Source organism: Muntiacus reevesi, chromosome X (assembly GCF_963930625.1).
Source record: "Muntiacus reevesi chromosome X, mMunRee1.1, whole genome shotgun sequence".
Lineage (NCBI taxonomy): Eukaryota > Metazoa > Chordata > Mammalia > Artiodactyla > Cervidae > Muntiacus > Muntiacus reevesi.
In genome coordinates this window covers 78,739,278-78,744,895 of record NC_089271.1, presented here as the reverse complement: position 1 = coordinate 78,744,895, position 5,618 = coordinate 78,739,278, and the positions used below count along the sequence as shown (strand labels likewise).

Sequence of the window (5,618 nt, the reverse complement as noted above, 5' to 3'; positions counted from 1 at the left end):
GAGAGGAGCGTGTGTCAACAAACTCGGGCCCTTCTGCTCAAGAATTTTCTTAGAAAATGGAGAATGAAAAAAGAGAGCTTGATGGAGTGGATGATAGTGCTGCTTCTGCAGCTCTCTCTGTGCCTCTCTCCATAACTCTTCAGAGCTACTCATTTCCTTCAACAGCCTCTTCACGTCCTAGGACGTGTCGATTAATTTAATTACTCTGACCTGGTTGTGGTGGTCGGTCACTAACGTAACCCTGAGCATCATGGATAAGATGGCTTCAGCTTCCTTTATGAAATGAAGAACAATCCTTGGGATCCCTAATGAAGAACCCATGGACAGAGTACTCCATCCAAGAAACGACTCTGAGATGGTGGGGATTGTGTTCAATGACACTTTCTCCTATCGGCTGAAGTTCAGTTGGGGACACAGACTCCAGATCTTAAGAGAGCACTTCGAGTACTCAGACCACTGTTGGGCTCTATGTGATGAAACTTTCTGTTTCTTGTCAATATACTGGCAAAGCGGGCTTGTGGCTTTTCTAACTGCAATTAATGCTGCAATTATAGAAGTCGCAACAAATCATTCTGTGATGGAAAAGCTGACATCAGTTATTGGAATAAATGTGAGGAAACTCCTTTTCATTTCTAAGGGAGAAATTGTAAATGAATTGTTTATTTTTATTTGTTTATTTCTCCCCTATTGTGTATTTTGCATCATTAAACATTACAGAGGACTGGAAAAAAAATAAGAAGCTGATGACAGTGATGGTGTTCCAACAGTCAGCATTTTGGCTCTCCTAGGCGTTAATGCATACTGGCTTCATCTTTATTGTGTCCATTTTTATGACTCTGGTCATAAAATTATTCCAAATGGCTATCCTTACTGGCTTCATGGTAGTAGTCATACCCTTTACCCTGAATGGCCTGTCTTTGATAGCACTGGCTTTCCTCCTCTGTGTGCTGACAAAGAGACCCATCCTAACCGGTTTGGTTGGGTCTCTCTTTACTGTTTCTTGGGGCTGTCTGGGATTCATGGCATTGTACAGACAACTCCCATTATCATTGGGATAGGCTTTATGTCTATTTAACCCTTTTGCCTCCACTGCTGGAATGGCTCAGATTTCACATCAGGAGTATCATGTGAGTGGTATTGTTTTCCCTGATCCCTCTGGGGAGTCATAAACAATGATAGTGATTTTCTTCTTTCTGACATTTGACACTCTGCTCTATTTGACATTAACATTATATTTTGAGAACATTTTGCCTGATGAAAATGGCCAGCAGAATTCACCACCGTTTTTCCTGAAGTCTTCATTTTGGCCCCAACATAAAAACACTCACCATGAAGTCTTTGGGAATGAAATGAATTCTGAAATCTTCTGCGATGATTCTTTTGAGTCAGTGTCTCCAGAGTTCCACAGAAAAGAAACCATAAGATTCAGAAATCTTAAAAAAGAAAATAAAGGAAAGCCCAAAAAAGTACAAGCATTGCAAGGCATATGTCTTGATATCTATGAAGGCCAGCTCACAGCAATTCTTGGACACAGTGGAGATGGTAAATCATCATTGCTGAGCATGGTCTGTTTGCACCAAAGGATCTGCCACTATTTACAACACCCAACTCTCTGAAATAATGAACATAAAAGAAATAAGAAATTACACTGGATTTTGTCTACAATTTAATATCTACTTCGACTTTCTTACTGTGAGAGAAAGCTTTGGGCTATTTTCTAAAATAAAAGGGATTCCACCAAAAGAAGTGGAACAAGAGGTAAAAGGAGTTATGATGGAATCAGACATGCACAATAGTCAAGATGTCATTGCTAAAGAATTAAGTGGTGGACAGAAGAGAAAACTCAACATTTGAGATTGCCGTTTTAGGAGAGCCTCAGATTTTGCTCCTGGACAAGCCAATTGCTAGACTGGATCCTTTCTCAATGCACCTCATGTGGAACTTCTTAAAGGAGTGGAAAACTACCAACATGATCCCTTTTAGTACCCAGTTCATGAATGAGGCTGACATCCTGCCTGATAGGAAACTGTCTCTGTCTAATGGGAAGCTCGGAGGTGCAGGGTTGTCTTTGTTTCTGAAGCAGAAATGGGGTATTGGATATCATTTAAGTTTACATAGGAATGAAAGGTGTGATACAGAGAGAATCACATTCTTCATCATGAAGCACATCTCAGACACAAGGTTAACAGCAGAAAGAGAAGAAAAACTTGTGTATACTTCACCCCTGGAGAGAACAGACAGTTTGCAGATTTTTGCAGAGACCTTGAAAATTCTTCTGACCAGAGCATAATGAATTTTGGTGTTTCCATGACAACTCTGAGTGAGGTATTCTTGAACCTAAAAGGCAGATCAGCAATGGATAAGCCAGATTCTGGTGTTGGGGGACTGGTGGAAATCAACGTGACCACAGACACTGGAGTTGAGCCTGAAGTTGAACAGGCTCTTTGTCCTCTTCCTGAAGTGAAAAAAGCCGTCAATTCTGCAGCTCTGTGGAGATGACAAGTCTGTAGAATGGCGAGACTCTGCTTCTTAAAGTTCAGGAATGAGAGGAAAATTTTTCTGCCCTTGTTAGTGGTGTTTGGAATTGCTTTAATCTCCACCATCTGTGAGAAGATAGTGTATTCAATGTTTTTTCGTGATTATCACTGGGAGTTTTCACCTGGAATGCACTTCCTTCCTCTGGAACAGCTCCCTCAAACTCCTCTGACCAATCTATTGATCATCAACAATACAGGATCCAATATTGAAGATGCTGTGCAGTCCCTGAAGCGTCAGGTTCTAGTTTTGGAAGTAGATGATGCTAGAAATAGAAATGTCTCAGAGGACCCTTCCTACAAAGGAGCAATTATAGAGTCTGGTGGCCACAAGGATTACAGATTTTCAGTTGCATGCAATACCAAGAGGATGAACTGTTTTCCTGTTCTTATTGGTATTGTTAGCAATGCCCTTCTTGGAATCTTTTACTTGACAGAGCTTATTAAAATGGAGAGAAGCATGTTTCCTCCCAATAATCCAAGATGGGCAACTGGTAATCTTTCGGATTTTCTTTTGTTGCTCATTGTAAACTGCCTTTCCCATTACATTGGGGTGAGCAGTGTCAGTAATTACAAACAAAAAGCTCAGTCTCAGTTATGAATCTCAGGCCTCTGTCCTTCAGTGTACTGGTGTGGACAGGCACTGGTGGACATTCCATTTTATTTTGGAATTCTTTCAATGCATTTCATGTACTACATATTTTTGGAGTTCACAATTGCTTTAGAATTCATATTGGCTCTGGTGGTTTGAATTGCTGGCTGTGGGCGTGTCTCATACTCCTCACATATGTGATTTCATTCCTCTTTCCCATGGGAAGAAAATATAATGGCTTTTTGTCTCTCAGCTTTTTCTTATCTCATTATATTTATACTCATCCTTCTGGGACTAACTTGTTCTGGAAATATCATTATGATTATATATACAATTTTGATGCTTTTGTGAACTTCAGTTGCTTTTTTTTGTTTGTTTGTTTTCTTTTTTCCTACTACATATGATAGAGTTGTCCTCTATGTATCACAGATGGTCCAAAATTCAGTACTATGAGAAAAGTACAACTGGTGAAATAATTCTCCTAACAGTCTTCATACCGTACCTTCAGATCACCATTTTTCTTTTTATTATATGGTGCCTGGAAATGAAGTATGGAAAAGAAACAATGAGGAAAGATACATTTTTCAGAATTTCTCCAAGAAGAAGAGAAAATTGTCCAAACCCAGAAGAACCGGAAGAAGAGGATGAAGACATTCAAACGAAAAGAGTGAAAACGGCAAATGTACTCACTGCTTCCAACTTGGATGAGAAGCTAATAATAATGGCAAGCTGTTTACACAAGAATATAAACAGAAAAAGAAAAGGTGCTTTTCAGCAAGAAAGACAAAAACAGCCATTCTGAATGTTTCTTTCTGTATTAACAAAGGTGAAGTATTGGGATTGCTGGGGCACAATGGAGCTGGGAAAAGCACTTCTATTAAAATCATAACTGGAAACACAAAGCCATATGAGGGAGTGGTGGTTTTCATTGGCAGGGGAACACCTCAGATGCAACAGGAAGGCAATGGCATCAGGTGTCTCAGGTACTGTCCCCAGGAGAACGCACTGTGGTTCAATGTCATGGTCAGAGAACACCTGGACTTGTATGCAGCCGTGAAAGGACTTGCCAAAGAGAAGGCTGCTCTCAGTGTTCCAAGGTTGGCAGAAGCACTGAAGCTGCAGGACCAGATGACGCTCCCTGCCAAGCCCTTATCTGAGGGGCAAAGAGAAAGCTATGCTTCGTGGTGAGCGTCCTGGGGAGCCTGGCAGTCGTGCTTCTGGAGGATCCAACCACAGGGATGGACCCTGAGAGGCAGCTGCAGATGTGACAGGCAATCCAGGCCATTGTTAAAAACACAGAGAGGGGCGCCCTGCTGACCACCCACTACAGGTCGAGGCTGAGGCAGTGTGTGATCACATGGCCATCATGGTGTCTGGAAGGCTGAGATGTGTCAGTTCCATCCAGCATTTGAAAAGCAAGTTCGGTAAAGACTATTTACTGGAGGTGAAGGAAAAGGCGCTCACCCGGGTGAAAGCTCTGCACCCAGAGATTCTCAAGCTTTCCCCCCAGGATGCTTGGCAAGAAAGCTATTCATTCATGAATGCATATAAATTACCCATGGAGGGTGTTCACCCTCTGTCTCAGGCCTTTTCCAAATTAGATGCAGTGAAATGGACCTTAGACCTGTAAGAATATAGCCTTTCTAAGGCCACCTTGGAACAGTTATTCTTAGAACTCTCCAAAGAGCAGGAACAGGGGAATTTTGATTATGATGTTGTTGCGACAGTCAGATAGAAACTTTTGTAGCTGGAAGAGTCTAAGACACTGAACCTCCTCGTGTCAGATGTTAGCTCTCACTGCATCCTCAATTTCTGTAATTCTATAAGAATCTTTCATATTACTGAAGTTAATAGAACATTCAGTAGTTTAAACATTCAATAATGGTTAAGCTTTTCAGTTTTTTTTTTTTTTTAATGTGGACCATTTTTAAAGATTTTATTGAATTTGTTACAGTATTACTTCTGTTTTATGTTTGGGTTTTTTTGTCATGTGTCACATAGAATATCTACTCCCCGACCAGGGATGGAACCCATACCCCCTCTACTGGAAGGCGAAATGTTAACCACTGGATCACCAGGGAAATCCCATGGAAAGAAGATGCAAAAATAGGCAAATGTAGCAGACAAAATTAATGTTATATTAATCAGATGTTATATTAATCACTGATTAGGTCTATTTTGTATCTAACGTTAATTCAGAAATCACACAATGTTAGACAAGTGCTATGTTATTCAATAAGGCTGACTGCTTAGCACATGTTACAAATAAAACTTTGTAGGCTTTTTAACCCTAGACTTTAAGCATATCATCTTTTTAAATCATTATTTACTTAATGTGACATGGACTATTGGATGATCTAAAAAGTTGATAGATGAAAGGACAGCATAACTTTTAGATTTATTCATAAAATCTGATTATAAAATAAATAAATGCTCATTTCAGAGTGTATAGAAATTGTGTGAGTGAAGATAACAGGAATCTGTAGTAAAAC

General features: G+C 40.1%; 1 pseudogene; it reads left to right on the top strand.

The window, feature by feature from the left end:
* Window positions 1-250: 250 nt before the first annotated feature.
* Window positions 251-4,861, top strand: LOC136154543 (ATP-binding cassette sub-family A member 10-like; annotated as a pseudogene).
* The last annotated feature ends 757 nt before the right edge of the window (window positions 4,862-5,618 follow it).